The 27936-nt window shown below is 39.3% G+C and overlaps 1 long non-coding RNA gene across 3 annotated transcripts in view; it reads left to right on the forward strand.

Annotated features, from left to right (window-relative positions):
- LOC141500689 (uncharacterized) overlaps positions 1 to 27936 on the forward strand; it is a 42283-nt gene that overhangs the window by 1542 nt on the left and 12805 nt on the right. The gene's annotated exons all lie outside the window — the stretch shown is intronic.

Genomic DNA, 27936 nt, shown 5'->3' on the forward strand with positions numbered 1-27936 from the left:
GGCCCTCCCCCGAAGGTCCTGGGTCCCAGACAATGACATAAAACTATTTAGAGATTTGTTGATATGTAATTGCTACCAATCATGCTTATTAACATGCAAAAGCCATTTACTGATAGATTACATACTCCCACAGACCACAAAAACCCAACAGATCTGAAGTGTAGACTGTGCTCAAGAAACACTAGTACCTCTGCTGTGAAGGTTGCCAGGTCATGTTCAGGGCTGCTTTCTACCTTGGATCTCCACCTGAGTCACTTAACTCTCCCCTGTGGCTCCAAGAAGCTATAGTAAGCACAGTGGCCACACCCGGGTAAACCGTTTCATCACATGGGGCTAAACCAGGTGCAGGGTAACTGAAGGAGTCCCAAACTCATCCGTGACTAGTGGGGAGTGTCTGCCTCAAACACCTGTAGTCTTCCATTCTTGGAAAGGGCAAATGAGAACATTTTATTCCAGAGGCCATGAAGATAGCTTAAACAGGCAATGTAGAACTTGAGGAAGCATTGAAGATGCCAAGGTCATCCACTGCATCTACCCACATCATCAGTTATCTTGATTCTCCCTTACCATGCTGGATCCTCATGACTTTGGAAGAGAGAGGAAGGCCAGTGAGTTTATACAACTCTACCTCACTCAAATCCAATTTACTCATGCATCAAAAGACAGCACCCACACTTTACCATTACTCAGTCTTGTGGCAACAGGCAGGTGATAAAGCAGCATCTGCAGATACGTCACAACTGTAGTCAAAACCCCACATACAACAAGCAGCCCAGGTCATGGTTTCCCTATTGAAAGCAGGATTCACCAGCCCCCGGGGTGACCGAGCAGCCCTTTTAATGATTGCAATGCTCACCTCTTGATGTGATGGAGGGGCTAGAAAAGGCACCCTAAAAATCATCTCCTTACCCAACCCTGGTCTGATTACCATGGCAGGCTGGGATACCACAATGAGGTTGAGGCACAAACCTACAAAAACTTTTTCCAAAAAGATTCCACTCACCATCATCACAAAGAGCATGCATACACACACATAAACAAGACAAGATCCAATAGACCCAAAGACAACTCTTGTTGCAACACAACTCAGCAGGCATCTTGTCCAAATAACAGTCCTGAGGAAAACAAGGCTAGCAAATGTAAGCCACTTTACTGAAGTCAGAACTGGATACATGTTTCTCTGGAGTAACCACAATGAAAGGGAACTCTGTGACACTGGGGTAGGTTTCTCAATCAAAATTAATCTACTCAACAAGCTTGTTTGCTTCCCCAAAGGAGTGAAAGACAGGCTCCTGACAAAGAAATTGCCATTACCATGAAAACACCATGCCACCATCATCAATGCCTAGGCTCTCACCATGGCTAGTGTGCTGTACACTGCTGCACTGATCACAGACTCATCCTCTCCAACCTAAATATTCACACTCAGCCAAAGTGGTGGCTCCAAGGCAAAATGACTACTAGAAGAATTAATAGCAAGAGAGTAGTGTTTCTCTGAGCAGGAACAATTTGTGGCTCACTTGATGAGAAAACAAAACCAAACACACAGTTGGCAACAGTGGAGCAGAAAAAGAGTGGGCAACTTACAAAGATCTGGGGCACAGCATTGCATTTGCTCATCTGGGCCACAACACTCAAACATCGACTAGTTTAATGAAAATGATGGTAAATACAGAAGCTGTTAAATGAAAAATGAGAACTCCTCAGGGTTTTACAGCAGGAGAGTTCATCCATTTCTAAGAACGCAACATTTAATCCCATCAAAAATAAAATACAAATTTTGCAGAGATACAGGACTCTTGGCTCAGTAAGAAGGCAGAAGAAATTCAGTTTTATGAAGATAATAACAATCCAAAATGCTTTTATGATACCCTGAAGGCTATTTATGGGTCAAAGATATGTGGCGCATCTCAACTACTCAGTGCTAATGGAGCCACATTGATTATGTTAGGGACATGATCCTAGAGAGATGGGCTGAACACTTCCATAGTGGGTTTTTTTTGTTAGGTTTTTGCTAGGCAATGGAGTTAAGTGGCTTGCCCAAGTCCACACAGCTAGGTAATTATTAAGTGTCTGAGGCCAGATTTGAACTCAGGTACTCCTGACTCCAGGGCCAGTGCTCTATCCACTGTGCCACCTAGCTGCCCCTTCCATAGTGTTCTTAACAAACCATTATCAATCAGTGCAGAAGTCACTGATCATTTACCTTAAGTTGAAGTCAATCAGCCCCTAGATGAAGTTCCAACTGAAGAAGAGATTTGGAATGCCTTTAGACTCCTTTCAAGTGGCAAAGCACCTGGTGCTTTTTAAAGGTAGCAGGATGGCTCTGTACTAGATGATCTCTAAGGTTTATGACAGTTAGAAGAAAAACTGAATCTGGAAGAAAGAAACTAGGGTTTAGATTTGAGCTCTGCCATACTAGGTGTCTCTGGAGGAGTCATCTCAACCTTCAGTTTCAGTTTCTTCCCTTGTAAAATGAGGTTGATGCTTATATTATATACCTCACAGGGTTTAAGAAAATGGTGTTATTAACATTTATTGTAGATTTTAAAAAAATCTAATAATGAGACTCATTAAAGGTATATGCTCATGGTCAGCACTAAGCAACTAACTACTACTGTGCAATTCTTGTTTTGATTTTCCTTACTAATCCCCCCCTCCCATCCCCACACCATGTGTTTCTGTAGTCATATTTTCTTAGTGAGGTGATGGAAGGAAAAATAAGTGATTCTGTTCTCTTGTGCAAGAGATTGCAAAAGAGTCCTACCTGAAAAGACGCATGTGACTCCAGGGGATTTTGGGACAGTCATAATACTGAAACTGGCATCATGAGAGAGCAGCTAGGCCTTAGTCAAAGGAAGCACCTTAACCATTCTTACAAATAACTTCTTGCATTTGCATAGAATTCTAGATTCCAAGTGATGCAAAAGACAATGGAAAGATGCTTGATAGGCATAAGTAATGAGAAGAGCTAACATTTCTATAATGCTTCAAGGTTTGCAAAGGGCTTTATCTATATTATCTCATTTTATTCTTACAACAATCCTTTAAGATAGGCACTATTATCATCTCTAATGGGAAAACTGAAGCTAAGAGAGCTGAAGTGATCTGCCTGGGATCACCTAGCTAGTGTCTGAGATCTGACTGGAACTTGGGTCTTCCTGACTCCAAGTCCAAACTACATCTATGACCTGTCCTCAAATCGTGATGATGGCCTAACAATGACTTTCACTGTAGTAGTAGTTGTAGTAGTATAGGTGATATGAAGTCACTTGGGACCAGAAAAGGAAATGGATCAATGACACATTGAGACTGAGAGAACAGCTGGAAACAGAATAGGAGACAAACAGATGCTGTGCTATTGAGTTGACAGGAGATAGAACTGCTGAAAGTGTATGGGAAAAAAATAAAACTATGTCAGCATTACTCTGCCTCTTGGGAGCCTCATCTTGTTCAGCTGTAAACTGGATGAAACATATTGATGGTGTTGTAAAAGGTGACACTGCTGCTGGAGCAACTTGGGTTGGGAAATCCAAGAAAGACAGCTGTGTTTCATTTTGGGTGGAGAAATCACCAGGCTCTCTGATTCAGGAGGGTAAGAAAAGTCATAGACTTTAATTCACAGGTTGCACAAAAATTTACATGATACTACAAAAAGTTCATGAGTCAGATTCTTTGGAGAAGCAGCCAGATAGTGAGTTTCAGTATTTCTCTGAGCTAAAGGGAGAGACTTAAAGGCAGGCTGTGATTAGCAGAAGCTGAGGGAAAGAAAGGCTAAAAGTGAAGGCAGGAAATCACTGATCTCTAATGAGAGAAAGAGTAGCCACGTGAGGAATCATACTATGGTTCTTTAACAAGGCAAAAAAGGTGAGTTTCTAAGAAGATAACAAAGTTAAGCAAAAAGAGACAGTTAAAGGGTAAAGGGAAACAGCCATGAGACAGTGCCTGGGCTTAGATCAACAAGGATCCAGCTAAATAGGGCTGGGACCACATGAGTCCCACATGGAGAAAGGAAGGGGAAAGGAAACTGGGTAGCCTGGGTGTAGTCACAAGAAAAGGAAGAGAGCCTGAGGGTCAGACCCTCTTTGAATACACTTTCTGTGGTGGAAGAAATGGAAAGTGGAATGTAAAGAGTGATTAACACTGGTGTAGGAGTAAAATCTACTGGCTTACTCCAAGGGCTTGATTACTGCTTTTGCTGTAGTTAGGTGGAATCTGCTTCACTTGCCCTCAGGGTGTGATCAAGGTCAGGCACATGGCTAACTATTGTTGGGTCCAGAGTGGTTTAGGATTAAATTGAGTTTACTGCTAATGATGAAATTAATTCACAGGGACAAAAACAATACAAAAAAAATTACAGGATTTTTTTTCCAGTACAAAAGTGTACATTTCTCTGTGCCCAGAATTACCCTGTTTCAACATGAATAATGTATGTGGAAATGCTTAGTCAAGGTGAATCTCTGACTTTGTTTAGGTGAATCTCTGACTAAAATGTTTAACAATAACTATTGATTACTTTTTCTCTTTTTACAAGTTCTTACTCCTGCCTTGACTTATCTACTCAATGCACTCCATGTTTCTTAGTTATCCAAGGCCAAAGGAAACAGCTTTCTTTATTCTGTAAGAGAAGGGAAAAGGCCAGTGCTTTACTTGGCAAATATAACCCATGAGAATTCTGCCAAATGTAAATCACTCTATGATTTTCTTTCTTTTTTTAAAATTTAATATTTATTTATTCTCATTTTATACAAATAATGTTTTTTATACATTAATAAAATATTCGCGTTTAAGAGTAAACAAAATACCCCCTCCCCCAAAAAATATAGACTCGCTTGAGCGATAAAGGGGAGAGAAAAAAATTAAAAATAAAATTAAAAAATAATAGTAATAATTGTACATATGGCCAGGTGGTACAGTGGATGGAGCACCAGCCCTGGAGCCAGGAGCACCCGAGCCCATATCTGGCCCCATACACCCAATAATCACCCAGCTGTGTGACATGCAAGCCACCCCAACTCCACTGCCCTGCAAAAACCAAAAAAAGAAAAAGAAAAAAAGACCCAAAATAAAATAAAATAGTAATAATAGTAGGGGCGGCAAGGTGGCAGACAGAGCACTGGCCCTTGAGTCAGGAGCACCCGGGTCCAAATCTGGCCTCAGACACCCAACAATCACCCTGCTATGCGACCCCAGGCAAGCCACCCAACCCCATTTGCCCTGCACCCCCCAAAATAATAATAATAAAAAATGTGCTTCAGTCTGTGTTCCAACACCACCAACTCTGTCATGGATGTATCACGTTCTTTATGATAAATCCATCACAAAAGTTACTTCCATATTTTTCCACCATTGCCATTGCTGATCACAACTCCCTTCTTTCATATTTCTCCACTACCACGTACTATATTTTCTCTCTCCTTTCACTCTGACTCTGCTGTACGGTAGATGAGTGGTGCAGCAGACAGATCCCCGGTCCTGGGGCCAAGAGGCCCTGAGCCCCTCCTACCACCCCTTAGGCCCAGCATCCACCTGGCCCTATGGTCCCGGACAGGCCATCCAATCCCAGCCCCTTGCAAGAAGTAAAAAAGAAAATGTGTTATATCTGACCACTCTCCCCCCATGGTCCATCCTCTCCTCCTTCATTCACGTCCCCACCCCTTCCCCATGTCCCCCTCAGATGTCTATACCCCATTGAGTATATATATATATATATATATATATATATATATATATATATATATATATGTATACATATATATATATGTATACATATATATATATATATATATATATATGCTGTTTCCTCTCCTAGCCACCTCTGACGAGAGCGAAGATTCCCTCATTCCCCCTTGTCTTTCCCCCTTCCATATCATTGCAATAGCTCATTGGAATAAAGAAAAATCTTATTATATGAACTATCTTGGCCTATTCCCCCTCTCCTTTTTCTTTCTCCCATTACATTTCCCTTTTTTCTATTGACTCCATTTTTACACCATATTTTATCTTCAAATTCAGCTTTCTCCTGTGCTTCATCTATAAAAGCTCCTTCTACCTGCTCTGTTAATTGAAAAGGTTCATATGAGTATTATCAGTGTCGTTTTTCTATGCAGGAATACATACAGTTCATCATCATTAAGTCCCTCATATTTTCCCCTTCTCCTCCAATCTCTATGCTTCACTGAGTCCTGTATTTGAAGATCAAACCTTCTGTTCAGCTCCAACAGGAACATTTGAAATTCCCCTGGTTCACTGAAAGTCCATCTTTTTCCCTGGAAGAGGACATTCAGTTTTGCTGGGTAGTTGATTCTCGGTTGCATTCTAAGCTCTTTTGCCTTCTGGTATATTATATTCCAAGCCCTACGAGCTTCCAATGTAGTTGCTGCTAAGTCCTGTGAGATCCTGATTGCAGCTCCATGGTATTTGAATTGTGTTCTTCTGGTTGCTTGTAATATTTTCTCTTTGACTTGGGAGTTCTGGAACTTGGATATAATATTCTTGGGGGTTGTTTTTTGGGATCTCTTTCTTGGGGGGGATTAGTGGATTCTCTCCATTTCTATTTTGCCCTCTGCTTCTAGGATATCAGGGAAAATTTCCTGTAGTAATTCTTTGAAAATGATGTCAAGGCTCTTTTCCTGATCATGACTTTAACAGGTATTCCAGTATTCCCTCTGGTCCCCCAAGTTGTGCCAGGTGCTTCCCCTGGACGTAGGTCAGGAAATTCCCCTGCTTCTGTGAGCTGCAGCTCCCAGTGCCCTGGGGCTGCCTCTGGGAGGCTGAAGTTCTTTCCCTCTGGTGGGCCACCCCTCCAGCCCCGGGGAGCAGAGCCTTTATTTCTGCTCTTTTCCAGGTTACCTTGACTAGGAGAATTGCCTCATTGGGTCCCTCTGTGGGTTCTGTCTCTGGAAAATTTAGTTAGAGTTCTTAGTTTATAAGTTTTATGAGAGAGCGCCTAAGACATGATCTTCTCTTGTCGCCATCTTGGCTCCGCCCCTCAGAACCTAAATCATTCTATGATTCCAGCTATTTTCCAATAGCAATAAGAGTATCTAAATAGCTGAAATAAAACTTAGAGTTGGTGAGACACCTCAAAATTCATTGTAGCAAGCATATCACCAAATAGGGTTCACAGATTTACAGGCATAGAAATATTCCTATTCTTCTTTGGTCTCAATGAGATCCAAAGATTTTTAAAATTTATTTTCCCTTTTTGCCTATGGACTTTGATTAAAGGCCTATCTACTTAACAATTTACCATTATTTTCTCAATCCCTCACATTAGTAATTTTCCCAATGGTATCTCAAACTATTCTCAGAACTAGTTTCCTTCATCTAAAGAATCTCTGCTTTGCAAATGAGCACCATACCATTCCAGTTTTCCCCCAGATCAAAATGGAAGCTCCCTGGAGATCAGAGGGGTTATAAAGTTTTGCAAAAGTGAGACCTCAGTCTGCAAGTTACCCAGCATTCCTATTCTGAAGGAAATCATGAATTTAAGAGGTTTCCTGACCCCCAAACCCACTAGGCTCTTTCATCAGTATCAAACCATATCTTCATGGAAATTTAATGCACAGTAAACACATTTTCTTTCACTTAGTTTCTACAAAGGAGAAGCCTTCCTCTTAAGCTCATTTCCCCACTCTGCCACCTTTCCTTATACTCCTAACTTGACCAGAATAAGGAGCAAAAGAATGGAAATAAAGTACTCAGACTTTCTTACAAGTTCTTGAAAGTCTTTTTCGATTTTGGTTCTACCAAAGGGTTAGTGGAAGTGGCTGAGTTGTAGGAAGGTGAGGTTAGCATCAGAACTGCAGCAACCACAAACAACCTGAACTAAGAGAATTCGGTATTTAACCGAAGTGAAGCGAAATGAAATTTCAATTTAAAAAATCCTTTCCACATCAAGGAGGTTCATCGTGCATTTTTCTTTTTCTCAGAGTTTAATCAGATTGGACCTCTTGTATCAGGAATAGATCCTACCAAGAATAATTTAGCACAGTGCCTGCCACAAAGTAGGTGTTTAAAAATGTTTACTTATTGATTGAATTTCTGATTCCGTATACAATTGCCACAAACCAGATTTATTAGATCACTGAACACTAAAGACAGAGTTGAGATTTATGTCTGATTGTAACCAGACTAGACCTACTTGACTACTCAGTGATCAAGAAAGTCAATATTTAGTCATATGAAAAATTGCTCTAAATCACTAATTATTAGTGAAATGCCAATTTAAGCATCTCTGAGGTACCACCTCACACCTCTCAGACTGGCCAATATGACCAGAAAGGACAATGATGAGTGTTGGAAGGGATGTGGGAAATCTGGGACACTAATACATTGTTGGTGGAGCTATGAACTCATTCGACCTTTCTGGAGAGCAATCTGGAATTACATCCAAAGGACAATAAAAATGTTCATCCCCTTTAATCCAGGAATACCACTACTGGGTCTATACCCTGAAGAGATGATGAAAAAGGGCAAAAACATCACTTGTCCAAAAATATTCATAGCAGCCCTGTTTGTGGTGGCAAAGAATTGGAAATCAAGTAAATATCCTTCAATTGGGGAATGGCTTAGCAAACTGTGGTCTATGTATGTCTTGGGACACTATTGTTCTATTAGAAACCAGGAGGGACCGGAATTCAGAGAAGCCTGGAGGGATTTGCATGCACTGAAGCTGAGTGAGATGAGCAGAACCAGAAGAACACTGTCCACCCTAACAGCAACATGGGGGTGATGATCAACCTTGATGGCCTTGTTAATTCCATCAGTGCAACAATCAGGCACAATTCTGGGGTATCTGTGATGGAGAATACCATCTGTATCCAGAGAAGGAATTGTGGAGTCTGAACAAAGACCAAAGATCAGTTTAGGGGAAAAACCATTATGTAATTTTGCTATCTTTCTTTGCTACTTTCTTTTTCTTTCTTAAGGATCTGATTTCTCTCTCATCACATTCAAATGAGATCAATGTATACCATGGAAGCAATGTCAACACTAAGAGACTGCCTTCTTCGGGGGATCGAGGGAAGGAAATGAGATTAGGGGAAAAATTGTAAAATTCAAAATAAATAAATTAATTAATTAAAAAAAGACTCGACAGAATCTACAAATGACAGCCCAATAAGAAAGTCAAGTTAGCCTCCCTTCCCAAAAGTTATTTCTAATATAGAATTTAGGTTTATGTCCTATTCGTTTTCTTTTAACTAAACAGACCAGAATTGTAAGAGTCCAAAATTGATTACCAGCCAATCAAAGCCTCTGCTTCTATGTCAGTTTTTATCCAGACCAGAATAAGACTCCCCATGAATTTAGACAGGGAGAGTAGCCAAGGAAAAGAGCAACTACAAATGACAATCAACCAAACAAGTCAAATAAGTCAATCAGAGGCTTGTTTGACTATGAAAAGGCAAACAGACAATGCAGAGAAGAACACAGAACAGTAACTTGTCTCTTGATTTTCTAGAAGGAAAAGTAACTTTAGTAGTTAGTAGAATGTCCCTGCTCAGAAATTTCCAGAGGTAAACTGAACTTGTGTGCACTAGAAGGCTTCTGGACTGGAAGGCTTGATCTTTCTAATCTATTGCTATCCTTTCATGGTTCATCAATTTGATATAAAAATTTTTCAGGGATTCATTGATAGGGATTCATACATATCAATCTGCAGGTGTTTTAGTAACTGGATTATTATATTCTTGGAGCACAGTCCCATGGTACACAAAAACCAAAGGACCCCAAATAACATTTTCAGCAACTTTATATTTCTATCAGTAGGATGAGTCAATTTGAAATTTTGTAGAGGGCAAAGGAAAATGTAAAAATTTACATGTCCCAGAACTGATAGGGGATGGGGAAGATCTATATCACATAAATTAATATCCTGATCAGCAAATACTAGGGAATTTAATTGGAATTTGCAGACAGAGAAGAAACTCACCAGATAACCATAAGGCTGTAAGAACAAAACTGATGTTGCAGCATGATTTTGAAGACTCCAACTATTTGATGTGACTTGTCTTAATGAAAAGTGGTCAAAAAGCTCATATAGAATATTTTTTTTAACTACAGCTGTTTCCATCAGGGTCTGCTGGAAAGAGGGTAGTTGAAGTGGTAGTGGTAGTATGACTTGTGTCTTTCCCTCAGGGTGTCTTCATGCTAGGCTGGTTTGACTCCCTAGCAAGTGTCAGTTGTTTGGCAGTTGGTAAGGCTGGCTATAAGTGGGACCAGTGTTCTGAGGTAGGGTAGTGCTAACACTCTCAAGGCTCCTGTGCTTCTTTATCATGAAAGTCTCTCTCCTGATCATAGCAAAGAACTATATGTGCTTTAGAAATTTTTTTTTGGGGGGGGGGGCTGAATCTTATTTTACTTTATTTTTTCAATTACATGCAAAGATAGTTTTCAACATTCATCTTTTTGTAAGCCTCCATATCTTTTTATTCCCCTTTCTTCCCTGCCCCCTCCCCATGACAGCCAGTAATGTGATACAGGTTATACATATATCTTAACATATTCCTATAATAGTCTTGTTGTGGAAGAAGACTCTGAACTCAGTGGGGAAAAAAATCATGAGAAAAAGAAAAAACAAGTTTTAAAAAGTGAAAATAGTCTGTTTTGGTCAGCATTCAGATTACATAAGTATTTTCTCTGGATGTGGATGGCCTTTTCCATCACAAGTCTTAAAGAATTGTCTTTTATCACTGAACTGCTGAGAGGAGTTATCCTCTTATTCATAACAGTTGATCATTACACAATGTGGCTGTTAATGTGTACAATGTTTTCCTGGTTCTTCTCACTTCACTCAGCATCAGTTTGTGCAAGTCTTTCCAGGTTTCTAGAGAAACTTCCAACTGAATAAGCATTTTGCATGTCATTAAGACTCCTGTCCTGTGGCAAAATACCTGGTGCTAATTCTATTCCAGCTGAGATTTATAAGTCAAGGGGTCCACTATCTATGCAAAAGTTGACTATAGAAATTTTCCATGTTAAACAGCAAGAGGAGGTAATTCACAGGAGTGCCATGATGACTTCACTGTCCATCTCTATAAGGAAAAGGGAAATAGATTGTTTTGTGACAATCATGGGGGTGGGAGAAGGGTTTCTCTCTTAGTCATTGCTGGTAAGATTCTTGCCAGAGTCCTCCTTAATGGGCTTATCCTTCAACTGGAAGATGGTTACACCAAGCCAGTGTAGCTTCACAAAGTGTTGAGGAATGGTTGATTTGGACTTTGTGAGGAATCAAGAAACAATAAAACACAACTAAAAGAATGAAAAACTAGAAGAAAACACAAAATATTTCATTAAAAAACAACTGATCTGGAAAACAGATCTAGAAGAGACAATTTAAAGATTACTGGGCTACCTGAAAGTCAAGCCATGATATGGTGTTTGCTACCTTACAACTCCAAGAAAAATGCCAGGAACAGAACAAAGAGCTGCACAAGATATTAGTGGGTTATTTCATACTTAGTCATGAGGGCTTGTGGAAAATTACAGCAAAAGTTGGTTGCCCTAGACCAGAGCTATCCAGTCTTCCTTTTAAAAGTTTTTATTTAAATAATAGACAATATATTTTGATTTGACATTTTAGTGAGAGCTCTGTGATAGCTTAGCTTCATTTACTGAAGCATTTAGTAAACCCACAGGAAGTGGCATAAAATCACCCATGCACATTTTGGACAGCCCTGCCCTAGACTAATGCATAGTATTTTAACTTTTTAAAATTTGTTGTATATTTTTGTCCTGGAGTGGAACCAAAATTGAGTGAAGCCCCCCCTTATGGTTTAAATGAGTCTTCTTTTTTTGTAAAGCGATGTCAGCAAGAGTTGCAAAGTTGGGGGGCGGCTAGGTGGTGCAGTGGATAGAGCACCGGCCCTGGAGTCAGGAGTACCTGAGTTCAAATCCATCCTCAGACAGTTAATAATTACCTAGCTGTGTGGCCTTGGGCAAGCCACTTAACCCCATTGTCTAGCAAAAACTAAAAAAAAAAAAACCCTTAAAAAAAAGAGTTGCAAAGTTTTCACTTCCCCAAGGTCAGGTGTTAACAAAGATTATACAGTGCTGATTGAGCCCATATATGGAAGGATACATAATTATCTCTCTGATAGAGTAAAACTGAACCTGAATAATTATACAAACAGGGCTTCAAATGCTTTGAATAACTAGATATTCATGGAAAGATTGTGAGCCCAGCTATCTAGCCAATAGGTAGAGGGCCAGAGGGATGGGACTGTGTTAGGGATTAGGATACAAAGAAGCTTGCATGCCTTCATACTTTGCACTCCTCCTAGAGCTGTAACTCATGTTAGATTATGGAGGTCGTGCCGTCTTCTTGAAGAGAAAATAAACTCCTTTTTGTGTTCTCTGGTCTGGGTCTTCTGATTATTCTGTTTAAGGAGAACCAATGGTGTTACACACAATTCTGAGCTCACACATCCTTCTCTTGTTTTCCCTTTTTGTTTTGATTCTTCTTCCACAACAATGACTAATAATAATAATCCTTGTATAACATATCAGATTACTTGATGTTATGTAGAGCGGGGAGGACAGGGAAGGAGGGGAAAAAATGTGAAACTCTAAATCTTATAAAAAATGAATGCTGAAAATTTTATAATGTCATTGGAAAAAAGCATAATTAAAATAAAAATAAATTTGGCCATTCTGAGAAGTTCATCAATATTTTATATCAGTTTCATGATGAGATACAGGCTTGAATTCTGGATAATGATGGTGCCCTTAAGTTTTACTAGTCACAGTGGAATGAAGAAAGGCTTTGTGCTTGCTCCCATGCTTTTTTAGTATATTTTCTACAGTTTCCTCATATACCTGCAACAAGGATAAAAACAGTATCAAGGTCAGCTATTACACTACCAATAAATTATTTAACGACAAAGTTACAAGTCAAGACTAAAGTGTAAGGTGAGTTGGTGCATGACTTTTTGTTGGCAGATGATTGTATATTTAATGTAAACTCTGAGGCTAAGATATAATAAAGTCTGAATCAATTCTCTGCTGCTTGTTCTAACTTTGGCCTAACAATGAATACCAAGAAAACATAGGTAATGCATCAGCCAACACCACACCATCCATGTGTGGAACCATTCATTACAGGACATGGAGAAGTTTTGGATGCTATGCATAAGTTCATTTCCTTTGGTAGTGCACTTTGCAGGGAGCTACACATTGACAATGAGGTTGACACTCATATTTTCAGAGCTAGCTCATTATTTCGAAGACTATGAAAGAAAGTGTGGGAGAGAAGAGGTATTAGACTACCAGACTGTAGGTCTACAGAGCCCTTGTGCCAGCCTCATTGCTATATGCCTATGAAACCTGGAATGTCTACCAGTGCCATGCCAAAAGACTGAATGGCTTCAATTTAAATTGTCTTAGGAAGATTCTGAAGATCACCTGGCAGGAGAAGATCCTAAACTGCCAAACATTCAAACTGTATTGCAGAGAATGTAACTGTGATGGGCTGGCCATGATGTTTAATGTCTAAAGTATGCTTACCTCAAAAGACTGATTACAGAAAACTCACACAAGACCAGCACTCACAGTTGAGGTCTTCTGATACAAGTGATGCAGAGAATTATGGGCAGAGGAAAATACTTCCCCTTTACTTTCACTCTGACCTTGGCTATGGTTGATGACGTAAGCGTGACAATCATCTTTCACAGAAATGACATATTGGACTTAAAGGTCATGCACTTTTGGACAGGAAGGACTGGTACCTAGCCCATGCTCAATGAATGCTTTTTTGGCCTGTCCTTGGAGGACTGCCCCCTGTGGTATGTATGTTGGACAGTACCGGGAGCCAGGTACTAAACTGCTTCCCAAGCACCACCCTTGTCCAATCCACTATGGACATTTAAGTCAGGGTACCTAGAAGAGAAGCTCTTTTCCCCCTTCTTTCACTGTACAAGAATGGGCATATTCTTTCTCTCTCTCTAAACTAGAGCTAGGTTCTCCCAACCTAGGCTTCTGGAGAACTATGGCCTTCTTTCCTTCCTTCCTTACTCTCAGACAGCTCTGTCTAAAACTTTGTTATTTCCTCCTTTCCTTACTAGGATTTACTAGCATATTCTCTCAACTTTGCAGGCTTATGAAATAAATCCTGACTTATTTCAACTCCAAGGCTAGATGTGAATTCTTTCACTTTCAACAACTCTCATTCTTAAATACTGATACAAATTTCTCTAGCAATGCAAGGTCATTCTCATGGTCTTTCTGAAGAACTTTGCAATTGATTTACAACATGGGAGATGTCATGAGCAGCCTATGCCCAGCACAATTGTGGCCACATTAAAGAAGGTGTTATGCTCTATGAGCAAAGCAGAATTACAGTATATCAAAAGAAACATGAAATGCACCAATTCAGAGCCATTTCAACTCCAAATGTTCCTTTGGACTCTGTGCTTGACCTGTGGTACAGCATTCCAAACTCATTGGTTTGATTAGCCACAGTTGCATAAACTGTACCTTGACCCCATGTTATTTTTGTCCTCTTTGAGAAGTACAACTCCCCCCACCCCCATATTGTACTCTTAAATCTAGCTGGCCTCCTAGCTGGCCTTCTTGACTCTGGGTATTTTCTTTAGCATTCCTCTCATACTAGAGTGCGCCTCTTGTCATCTCCATCTATTGGCTCCTTTCCAGTCTCAACTAAAATTCTGTCTTTTACAAGAAACCTTTCCCGACCCCTCTTAATTCTCCTGTTTTTACATATTCCCTTGCTTGTAGTCTTTCTCCCTTATTAGATTGGGAGCTCCTTTCTGTATCCCCAGTGCTTAAAACTATGCCTGGCACAGGGCAAGTGTTTAATAAATGTTTGTTGACTAACTTTTTTCTTCCCAACTTTCTGCATTATTACCCTGAGATTCTTGATCTTTGGGTTCATCCAGATGATTTTTACTATTTTTCTTTTTTAAAAAAATAATTAATTATTCCAATTATATAAAAACATAGTTTTCAGCATTTGTAAAGTTTTCTCCCTCTCACCCTTCCCTCCCCTGCTCTAAGATAGCAAATAATTGGGGAATGACTGAAAAAATCATGGTATATGAATATGATGAGTTACTATTGCTCTGTAAGAAATCATGAGCAGTCAGACTTTAGAAAAGCCTGGAACGACTTACATGAACTGATGCTGAATGAAGTGAGCAGAACCAGGAAAACATTATATATATTAACAGCAATATTATTTTGTGATCAACTGTGATGGACTAAGCTCCTCTCAACAGTTCCATGATCAAGGACAATCCTGAGAGGAAAATGCCAGGCACATCTAGAGAAGAAAGTATGGAGTCTGAATGCAGAGCAAAACAGACTATTTTCTTTCTTTTTTTAAAGAAAATTACTGGGGCAGCTAGGTGGCGTAGTGGATAAAGCACCAGCCTTGGAGTCAGGAGTACCTGGGTTCAAATCCGGTCTCAGACACTTAATAATTACCTAGCTGTGTGGCCTTGGGCAAGCCACTTAACCCCATTTGCCTTTCAAAAACCTAAAAAAATTACTTATTTATTTTGTATTTTACAATTTTTTCCCCTAATCTCGCTTTACTCCTCCCACCCCTCATAGAAAGCAGTCTTTCTTTCCATTGTTTCCATGGTATGCATTAATCTAAGTTAAATGTGATAAAAGAGAAATCATATCCTGAAGGAGACTATTTTCAATTTTTTAAATTTGTTTTATGGTTTCCCCCCTCATGTTTTTTTCTCTTTGTTCTGATTCTTCAACATGATGAAGATGGAAATATGTTTAACATAGTTACACATGTATAGCCTACAAAAGAAATCTCTCTATCTAGTGAAGAGGGAAAGGAAGAGAAGGAGAAAGATGTGACACTCAAAACCTAACAAAAATTAATGGCTGAGGGGCAACTAGGTGGTGCAGTGGATAAAGCTCACTGGCCCTGGAATCAGGAGAGCATGAGTTCAAATATGGCCTCAGAAACTTAATAATTGCCCAACTGTGTGACCTTGGGCAAGTCATTTAACCCCTTTACCTTAAATTAATGGAAAAAAAGAAAAAGAAAGACAACAAAAAAATAATGGTTTAAAACTATCTTTGTATATAGTTAGAAGAATAAATAAATTGATTAATAAATAAAATTAAATAAAAGAATAGAAATTCTTCCCCTTTCTCCCTCTTTCTTCCCTTCTATTTTTTTCCTTTTCCCTTTTCTTCTCTTAAGATCATCCAAACATCATAAAAACACTCTTTGATCCTCTGTCTTACTGTCTCCCTCTAGGCCCTTGAAACTTCCCAATGTACAGTACCTGCCAACTGTAGCCCCCTAGGGCTTCCCTTGTCCATGCCATGACAAACTGGAGGAGAGGAGGAGCCTGACAACATTAGTCCTCTTGGACAATGAAGGGGGAACACCAGCACCAGCCTCTGGTGGAGCTGGTGACATAGCTCTTTTTGGTTCTTATGCACAAACAGGGACTAGTTTTCATTTTTTTCATTTTTTACTTTCTTTGTACCTTTAATGCTTAATTAAGTACCTAGAACACACTCAGCACTTAATAAATGCTATTTGACTGACCAACCCAATTTTCACAAAGGTTCATATGCATTTTACTTTTTTGTATGTTGGTGTCTTTTAACATTTTTTTAAAGTATATTTTATTTCTCCCTCTCCCACCCAGTTACATATTAAAATATTTTTTAACATTTATTTTTTTAAGTTTTGAGTTCCAGATTCTGTTTCTCCCTTCCTTCCTCCCCCTTCCCCGTGTCTGAACATGGTAAGCATTCTGATGTAGGTTACACATGCACATTTGTGTAAAGCATATCCAAATTAGTCATTTTGTATAAGAAGACTGGAATAAAAGAAAATGAAAGAAGAAAGTGAAAATTGACTGTATTCAGTAAGTATCTGTCTTTTCTCTGGAAGCAGATGGTATGTTTCATCCTTAGCCCTTTGGAATTGTCTTGGATTATTGCATTGCTGGGAAAAGCTAAGTCATTCACAATTCCTCCTCATATGATATTGCTGTTACTATGTTTAATGTTTCCAGAGTCTCTTTACTTCACGTTTATGCATTTACTTTTAATTTCATTTTGACTCTTGTACTTGAGTTTCAAAATTTCTCTTCTCCGATTTGATATGGATCCATTTTTTCCTCCTAATAGACTTATGCTCAGTCTTTCCAGATAAGTTAATTTTGGTTACAAACCTTTATCCTTTCCCTTCTGAAATAGCACAATCCAAGTTTTCTTGTAGTCGTAGGTGCCAGGTTCTGGGTGATCCTGGCTGTGACTTTTTGGTCCTTGAATTCTTCTTTCTAGTTGTTTTCAGTAGATTTCTTGACTTGAAAGGTCTGGGTTTTGGCAGTGATAGACATGGGGATTTCCTTTTGGGGTTTCCTTCAGGAGAAGACTGGTTTCTATTTTCATTTGGCCCTCTGGTTCTAACAGGTCTGAGCAGTTTCTGTTCATGTTTTCTTGAAATGTGGAATCTAGTCTTTGTGAGTGCGTGTCATGTTTTATAAGCTAGTCTGGTAATTATTAAATGATTTTTCTTTTCCCGGTCAATTGTTTTTTTTTTTTTTATTAGATGCCTTACATTTTCTTACTCTTTTTTCAGTCATTCAACTTTGTTCTAGAATTTCTTGTCTCATGGAGTCATTCACTTCTGTTTTGTCCAATCCAGTTTTCAAAGAGTTGGTGACTTGAGTATATTTCTCTTGTCCTTTCTTTCCTCTAGAACTCTCCCTCTATTCATATCATTTAAAAACTATTGCTTCCTATCTTTTATTTTTATAGTACATGGGGAGAAGCCATTTTTTTTTCTCTGAGAATTTGCTTGGAGATGCTATGGAGTTAATCTCTTTTTCTGGGTTGGTGTCTTGAGGACCCATGACCATTTCTTTTTTTTTTTTTTGTACATGGTGCTTTCTTTTGTTAACTTATCTTCCAGTCTTACTTACTGAATAGGGACTTTGTATGAGGTTCAGGCTCCACATTTCTGGAAGGAATGATGGCTCCTTTGTTGGTGCTGACCTGTTTGATCTGGGGTCTTATCACTGCTTCTTCTGGAACATGAGTGCTGTGTTCCAGGGCCCCAGAGGTAGCTTAGGGCAATGGGTTCTGAGTGCATGATCTGATGCAGGAGGGGTACCATGACTGTGCTTTATTCTCCCCTGCTTGAACCCCAAAGCTCCTGACCCTCAATTTGAGATCAGAGTGACCCATCTGCAGGCTCCAAGTGTCCAGGTTCCATTTTCTTACCTTCAATTATGTAGCGGAAGTTGAACATTTTCCTGGGTCATTCTGTGTGCTGAAAAGCCTCCCTGATATGATCTCCTTAAGATAGACTTTTCAGGTTGAACCCTTCCCCTAGTGGCCTTGTATGGACATGGACTTGAAAATACATTTGCCTTGGTTTCTCCTTTTTCTTCATCATTGATCAGTTTGGTGCTCTTTCTTCCTTTTTAACAGAGAAGTTGTATGAAAGAATTGGGCTGTTTTACTCTGCCATCTTGGAGATTCTTTTTCCCCTCAGCCATTGGGACTGGCAAAAAGTGTTTTCATAGGCCACTAGACACCATAGGGGGAGGAGGATATTGGTGCATGGGTGCCACACACTCTCCCCCAGCTCCTTCTCTGTCAGCTACTGCCTCTGGGGTAAGAGACACAGGGACATGTCAAGTCAAGGAACATTTTCTTCAGGAAACCCAGACAATGCAGCCCTTCCCAAGTCAGGCAGACTCACCCAGAATGTATTCTTCTTTGACCAGTCCCAGACTTCCTAATGGTCATCAAAGTCAGCCAGCCTGGCAGGAAACCCACCCTATCTGCTCTAGCAGAGAGACAATGCTGCTCCGCTGGCTTGGCTAGCCTTTATGCTGATTCTATCGGTTGCTATCACTAACCAAGTTCTGGTTTTCAAGTAACAGTTCTCATGGATATTTTCCTTTACTCACTTAACATTTAAAAAATAGCAGCATTTCAGTATTCCACCCCATGATTCATCTTTGAGCTTTCCGAATAAAACATAAGTGGCAGTAAGAAAACGTTTCAGCACAAATGGAAAATCCCTATACGTAGATTGTTAGTAGATGTTTCTATGTAAAAGAGCTACAAACAAGCCAATTAAACAACCACCCTGGCCTTTTGGTAAAATTTGAATTTATTTATTTAATTTTGAATTTGACAATTTCTCCCCCCCAATCTTGCTTCCCTTCCCCCACCCCCACAGATGGCATTCTGTTGTTCTTTCCATCGTATCCATGGTATACATTGATCTCAGTTGAATGTGTTGAGAGAGAAATCAGATCCTTAAGGAAGAAACATAAAGTATAAGAGATAGTAAAATTACATAATAAGATTAAGGTTATTTTTTTCTAAATTAAAAGTAATCATCTTTGGTCTTTGTTCAAACTCCACAGTTCTTCCTCTGGATACAGATGGTACTCTCCATCGCAGACAGCCCCAAATTGTCCCTGGTTGTGGCACTGATGGAATGTGCGAGTCCATCAAGGTTGGTCATCACCCCCATGTTGCTGTTAGGGTATACAGTGTTTTTCTGGTTCTGCTCATCTCACTCAGCATCAGTTCATGCAAATCCCTTCAGGCTTCCCTGAATTCCCGTCCCTCTTGGTTTCTAATAGAACAATAGTGTTCCACGACATACATAGACCACAGTTTGTTAAACCGTTCCCCATTTGATGGACATTCACTCAGTTTCCAATTCTTTACCACCACAAACAGGGCTGCTATAAAGTGATGCTTTTACCCTTTTTCATGATCTCTTCAGGGTATAGACCCAGTAGTGGTATTGCTGGATCAAAGGGCATGCACATTTTTATAACAACCCCATCTTTAAGGAAAATTATCATTAGCTTCTTAAATTAAGAGAATAAAATTGTTCATGCCCATTAAAATGATAAAAAAGACATTGTTGTTGAGTTGGATCCCATTCTTTGTGATCCCATATGGGGTTTTCCTGGAAGAGATTCTAGAGTGGTTTACCATTTCCTTCTCCAGCTCATTTTGCAGATGAGGAAATCGAGGCCAACAGGGTTAAATGACTTGTCCAGAGCCACCTAGCTAATAAGGGTTTGATGTCAGATTTGAATTCAGGAAGATGAATCTTCCTGACTCCAGGCTTGGCACTCTATCCATTGTGCCATCTAGCTGACCCTCCACCTCCCCAAAGACACTCATAATCTTTCATTTATATTTACTCTGTATAATTTCTCACCCTAGTGAAATGATCTCTTTCTCCTTCCCTTTCTCCTCTGCCTCCTCTTTCTTCTTGTTCTAGTTCTCCCTGTCTCTGTCTCTGTCTCTGTCTCTCTCTCTCTCTCTCTCTCTCTCTCTCTCTCTCTCTCTCTGTCATCTATATCTATATCTCCAAGTCACTGGTTGGATTCTAGTCTCCCCCAGTCCCCATTTTTATTGCATCACCACCCACTCTGGAGACTACCTGAGCTAGATACTGACTCACTAGTTGATGGGTCTCTCTTTCTAGAGACAGCATAGTTGACATGCTTGAGCAAGATCATCAAATCAGGTTGCAAGGTCTTCTCCAATCCTGGAGCAGAGCATTTTTGGCCAAACCTCTGTTGTTCTGGGACTCTGAAAGTGAGGGATTGCAGTGGCAAAGAACTTGGAGCAGCATTTCATTTGGTATCCCATACCCAGGCCAGACCTCCTGGTTCCATTCTAACCTCCCCCTCTTGTGGACAAAATGCCAGGCTGCCTACCCACAAAGGATCCATTCCAAATTGCAACCTCTGGATGACCAACACTTTACACTGATTGGCTATTGCTTTTAAAATGGTCTAAACACAACTTTAAAATCCTGGGCTAAAAAAATATCTAGAGGGCGGCTAGGTGGCACAGTGGATAGAACACCGGCCCTGGAGTCAGGAGGACCTGAGTTCAAATCTGGCCTCAGATACTTAATAATTACCTAGCTGTGTGGCCTTGGGTAAGCCACTTAACCCCATTGCTTTAAATAAATAAAAATTAAAAAAAAAAAGAAAAACTATCTTGGTTGCCCCCGCCCCACTGGGTTCATATCTTTGTGGACAACTGGGGAGAGGCCAGCCAAAGACTGGGCCCTCTTTGCCAAACTCCTCCTCCAGATAGCTATTCAAATAAATGACCAGGTCCTGTGGCTGGCTGCTGTGGCCCAGTCCTCTTCTTTACCATATCACTGAGGAAACAGTGGAAAAGCCAGCCCGGGTCTGTCGAGGCTGGCAGTTTCACCCCATGAGCTCTCTGTCTAATATGGAATGCCACAGTCAGCAACAGCAAGTTCACTCCTCCCAATTTATAGGGGAGATACAGGAGTTCCATGCTAGCTCTTTCTATGCTTTTTGCTTGTTCTATCCAAGAGACTGAGGGTTCTCTTGGGGGACTCTGCCATTCTTAGGGTCAAAAAGGATGCAGGTAAAACAAAAATTTTTCTGCATCTGGTTTCTGCCAGAGTAATGGTTTCACACTAGTTGTGGAGTCCTAATCAGACGTCATAGTAATCACTGAATCACTAACCACATTTGTAGTGTGGAATTCTGGGGTACAGATATATATATATTCTCTGACATCCGTGGTATTACCTGGAATTCTTTTTTGGCCACCAATCAATAAGAATGCATGTTTTGTCCCATTAATAGGTAGTCCTGCCCATCTATTATTCACTATGGCTAGCTCATCCAAATAGGTCAAGTCATTAGTTCTCTTTTCATAGAGCTCATAGCCTCATTTGAGGGTCGATTATCACTTCCAAAAATTAAATTTAAAACCATGGGGTTGAAGGAACAATGCCATCTTACCTCTACATAAATATCAGTGCTCAGGACTGAAAGATTTCTGAGTAGGACTAGTTGAAGAATAGCCCCAATTCATGGTGTAATGTGAACATTGTGTGTTTGGGGATGGTGGAGGAAAGAACTTCTAAAGGGTCCTGCAGTGACATGAGCTGGGCTTCCAGCCATAACACCGAGGGAAGTAATCATTGATTTGTTGGGGGACATTCCCGGCAGAGAAGCTGACATATGATGTATGTGTCCCTTGGGATCAAGTTTTTCCATATCCACCTGGCCCAGGAACTATATTATTGCTGTGTCTCCAGCAAACTCCTTCTTCAGGAGAAGTAAATGATACTAGGGATGGATTTCCAACAACTGAAGTTACTATTTTGGTAACAGTGGATCTACCATTGAGTCCAAATGCTTCTTTTTTTTTAAATGCATTTTTATTTATAAACAACTAATTGACAAATGAAATAATACAATTTGTATTTTTATAATACAAAGCACCTGTAGGTTAAAGAATGCCTGTATTTTATCTTTTTTTTAAAAACTAGCTATAATTTTCAATTCAACTCTTATAACAAGTGGATATGTTTTTGCTCACATCTAACACCAGTCATTACTTATGTTTTTCTCCTCTCCTGAAAAGCCATTCTCCCTAACACTTGTTCTTTCTAAATTTTTCTTTTCTTTCTAGGCACAGTTCAAATCTCACTTCTTCCACTGTGTCTTAATTCTATTGCCCACAATGGTTCACATGGATGTAGAATTCAAACTCAGGCCTTTCTTCACATTTATCCCTCTATATACACTCACATTCTACCTCTCTGATTACTGAGGTATATACAAAATATTGCTAAAGTATAACATTAATCAGTTAATTAGAGGTGATATAATCCTAGCAGAGAAACACATTATATGTAAGACACAAACCTTGCCTTCATAGAGTTTACAGTCAAGTTTCACTGTTCTGAATGTAACCAAGGATTATCCCTCCTTGCATTGTTATATAACTGGTCCACAGATTTGGATTCTTTATCTTCAACTAGATTCTGAAATCCTGGAGGATTGGGATTATACTTTACATTTTTTTATTCTATATACTCTTCACCATAGTGTACTATATGCTTTAGGTATTCAATAATTTTTTTAAATAAAATTCATCTGTGTTATCTCTCAGAATTCATTTTTTAAAATCTAGCTAGAATTAAGTACAAAAATACAGACTTGTAACTCACTACAGATGTAATAAAAGAGTAGTGTTAAATGCAGTATGGATCTGTGCTATAAAAGACAGTGAAAACTACCCTGGCACATTAAGGTAGTTGAAAGGAAAATATTTAGGGAAACAGTTTGAGAGTATGTAGTTTTGTATTTGTGTGTGTATAAGATATTTAATTTAATATATTCAACATATAATATATGGTGCATATATTCCATATACAATATATATGCAAGTCCATATTATATTACAAATATACATATGTTTATATAAATACATCCATACACATATTTTCTACCATCTTTTCCTTAAATTCTTAAATTGAGATGGTAGAATGGACAGATCATTGCAGAAATCACTCTAGCTATCTCACCATGTCCTTTCACCTATTTCCCTATTTTCCCTCTACTATAATAGATCTTTTTTAACTCTTCAAGCCCCCATTTTCTTCTCCCAGCGTAATCCTTTTATCATCTTACTTGTTTTCTACCTGTCTTTCTACCCCCCCCATGCTCTGTCAAAGTCTACTCTTTTCAACTGTCTTGATAGAAATAGATTTTAAAAGCTATAAATATCATCACATCAAAATCAATTTATACTCAACACCCTTTGTTCAGGTACACTCCCCAGTTGTCCCAATAGAAATACCACCTGAATTTTTCAATGTAGTTGATTTTTGGTAGTTAAACAAAATCCTTTGCCCTCCAGAATCTCATATTTCAGGCTCTCTGATCATTCAGCATTGAAGCTGATGAGTCCTGTATGTTCCTGACTGGGACTCCCTGGTATTTAAATGGCTTCTTTTTGCAGCTTGCAGTATTTTATCCTTTAGTTGAAAATTTTGAAATTTGGCTACAATATTCCTTGGCGTTCATATTTTGGGATCTATTTCTGGGAGTTTTTAATGTAATATTTCAAGGATTAAGTATATTCTTGTACTAGGATAATAAGTCAATTTTCCATGATAATTTCTCACATGATATTTTCCAGGCTCTTTTTCTGATCATGGTTTTCAGATAGATCAATAATTGATAAAGTATCTTTCCTGAATCTATTTTACAGATTAGTCATTTTTCCTAAGAGATACTTTATATATATATATCCTTCTTTTTTTTTTTTTTTTTAGACTTTTGGTTTTGTTTGATGGAATCTTGCTGTCTCATAGAACCATTAGATTCCATTTCTCCAATTCTAATTTTCCGAGTTTTATTTTCTTCAACTATTTTCTTTTTCCAGTTGGATAATTTTACTTTTTGATGAGTTGATCACTTTTTTCTTTTGAAGTTCATTTCTTTTTTTCCATTTGGCTGATTTTACTTTTTTTGTTTTTTTTTTAAATTTAATATTTATTCTCATTTTGTACAAATAATTTTTTATACATTAATAAAATATTTTTGTTTAAGAGTAAACAAAATATGCCCTCCCCCAAAAATATAGACTCGTTTGAGTGATAAAGTAAAGGGGAGAGAAAAAATTAAAATTAAAAAAGATAATAGTAAGAATTGTAGGTATGGCCAGGTGGCGCAGTGGACAGAGCACCAGCCCTGGAGCCAGGCCCATATCCAGCCCCATACACTCAACAATCACCCAGCTGTGTGACATGTAAGCCACCCCAAACCACTGCCCTGCAAAAATGAAAAAAAGACCCAAAATAAAATAAAATAGTAATAATAGTAGGGGTGGCAAGGTGGCAGACAGAGCACTGGCCCTTGAGCCAGGAGCACCCGGGTCCAAATTTGGCCTCAGACACCCAATGATCACCCTGCTATGAGGCCTCAGGAAGGTCACCCAGCCCCGTTTGCCCTGTACTCCCCAATAATAATAATAATAATAATAATAATAATAATAATAATAATAATAATAATAAATGTGTTTCAGTCTGTGTTCCAACATCACCAACTCTGTCTCAGGTGGATCACATTTTTATGATAAGTCCATCACAAAAGTTGCTTCCATATTTTTCCACTATTGCCATTGCTGATTGCAACTCCCTCCTTTCATATATCTCCACTACCATGTACTATATTTTCTCTCTCCTTTCACTCTGTCTCTGCTGTAGGGTAGCTGAGTGGCACAGCAGACAGATCCCTGGCCCTGGGGCCAAGAGGCCGTGAGCCCCCATACCACCCCTTAGGCCCAGCATCCACCTGGCCCTATGGTCCCAGACAGGCCATCCAATCCCAGCCCCTTGCAAGAAGTAAAAAAGAAAATGTGTTATATTTGACCACTCTCCCCCCATGGTCCATCCTATCCTCCTTCATTTACATCCCCACCATCATGTCATCTGCAAAGAGTGAGAGTTTTGTCTCTTCCTTCCCAATTCTAATTCCTTCAATTTATTTTTCTTCTCTAATTGCTGATGCTAACATTTCTAATACAATATTGAATAGTAGTTGTGATAATGGGCACCCTTGTTTCACCCCTGATCTTATTGGGAATGCCTCTAGCCTCTCCCCATTGAATATAATGCTTGTTGATGGTTTCAGATAGTTACTGCTAATTATTCTAAGGAACAGTCCATTTATTTCTACACTCTCTAGTGTTTTAAATAGGAATGGATGCTGTATTTTGTCAAAAGCTTTTTCAGCATCTATTGATATGATCATATGATTTCTGATAGGTTTGTTGTTGATATAATTGAGTATACTAACAGTTTTCCTAATATTGAACCAACCCTGCATTCCTGGAATAAATCCTACTTGAGCATATTGTATTATCCTGGTGATGACTTGTTGTAATCATTTTGCTAAGATTTTATTTAAGATTTTTTGCATTTATATTCATCAGAGAAATAGGTCTATAATTTTCTTTCTCTGCTTTAACTCTTCCTGGTTTAGGTAACAGCACCTTATTGGTTTCATAGAAAGAGTTAGGCAGAGTTCCATGTATGTTTCCCTATTTTTCCAAAGAGTTTATATAGAATTGGAACCAGTTGTTCCTTAAATGTTTGGTAGAATTCACTTGTGAATCCATCAGGCCCTGGAGATTTTTTTCTTAGGGAGGTCAATGATGGCTTGTTGAATTTCTTTTTCTGAGATACGGTTGTTTACATATTTGATCTTTTCTTCATTTAACTTGGGCACCCTGATAGGTTCTTAAAGTGTACCTCAAACTTTAATGTTCATTACTTGTTTGCCAAGTTATGAAACTCACTTGCACAACCACAAGAATGCTGACAAAGTTCTCTCTGTCCTCTTTTGCTCAAATTTCATATCCAAACTCAGCATGAGTAGGATGTCTTGATGTTTTGGAAAGTCCGCCAACATATTTTTATGCCTCTAGACCACCCTCTCTTATCTAACATAAGCACATGATCATCTTAGGACTTCTTGGTCAGTGAAGATGCCCCAAGTTTCACCCAACCTGAGACACGCTAATATGTCATTTTGGCCTTCAAGAGAAAAGTCTGTCACCCAATGATATTCTTTCTTTTACCATGCCTCCCAGGAACCAGGGGTCTCTCAGATCATGAGGAAGATCTGAGATCTACTTCATTAGAGGGAAACATGGAAACTTTAATAAAGAGCCTTTGAGTCAGAGCTCTGCCTCAGTCTCTTTTATTATACTCCACACTGTTATTTCAGATTTTACCGTTGACTTCCCTGTATGATGTTGTTTCTGCTGTCTGAGTTACAAATGTCCAAGGAGCCACCCAATTAGGTCTTCCTACTTGTTATCCTGTAAGACCTATCCTGTGTTGAGTTTCCTTTCTCTTTTGCTTTATTTATGGATCAGGACCAGGACCAAGAATGAGCTCATTGAAATTGTGTTTTGTTTTTTTCAGTAGACAGTACTACCCCCCACCCCAGCTCCTGGTTGTATAGGGGTCTTCCTGAAGAGCCATGCAGGGAGACAGAGGATGGTCTGTTAACATAGGGGTGGAGTTGGACATGCTAGCATGGTTGGCACTGGCAGTTCTGCTGTTGGGTTTAGCCTGAAGCATGTAACAGACCTTTGGGATGTCCTTGCAATCTGTCTTTCATAGTACAAAATATTCCTGGGCACCTTGCTTGTCTGTGGAATTTTCTCCTATGCTTCATTCAATAGGTCAAACTTAGGGAAGGAGCCTCGTATTGAACACTTCAAATCCATCATCGATGGAAAGTTGAGTATGTCTAGTGTCTTCCTTGTCTGATGTCACCAGTCAGGAGTCAATTTCAGATTCCAGTCTAGCTCTCAACTGTCCAAACTGTCACTATCCGTCTTCTTAAGCTTACTTAGACCTTGCAATGCGTGTGGATTACACTAAAGCTATCGCTGTCATGAAGTCGGACCTGAGCACCAGCCCTTACTCTGTTTCTTTTTTTTTTTTTTTGCAAGGCAAATGGGGGTTAAGTGGCTTGCCCAAGGCCACACAGCTAGGTAATTTTTAAGTGTCTGAGACTGGATTTGAACCCAGGTACTCCTGACTCCAAGGCCGGTGCTTTATCCACTATGCCACCTAGCCCCCCCCTACTCTGTTTCTAAACAAGAAATACTATCTGTTCCTGGTTCTGTTTTCTCCCTAAATCTATTCCTAATCTTCTTATCCTACTTCTGATCCTGGAAAAACAAATTTAATAATTATTAGCTTATTTCCCACATTAGGAACAGACATATTATGTAATTGTAATGTTGCAAGGCCAGAAAGTCTTATCTTAGATAAAAGGCCTTTGCAAAGAAACTTGCTGCAAAGGTGTTTTTTTTCCCAGTTCCCTTTGCTCCTTCTAATTTTAACTCCCCTGAATTTGTGCATTGGAAACCTCTTCAGTTTTTTTGTCGGATTCTGCTGTTTTCTTTTTTCTGTCACTGACTTTATTTTGATATTAAAAATTTATGGAAGAAAATGCCCATAGCTCACAACTCCAGGAAGTACAACTGCAGAACAAATAGTGTATTTACAAGAAGAATGATCCCTCTCTGGCATGCAAAAGCAACAAGCCTGGGTATTCCTAGCTTGCGATGGGC

Source organism: Macrotis lagotis, chromosome X, assembly GCF_037893015.1.
Source record: "Macrotis lagotis isolate mMagLag1 chromosome X, bilby.v1.9.chrom.fasta, whole genome shotgun sequence".
In the NCBI taxonomy this organism is placed as follows: domain Eukaryota; kingdom Metazoa; phylum Chordata; class Mammalia; order Peramelemorphia; family Peramelidae; genus Macrotis; species Macrotis lagotis.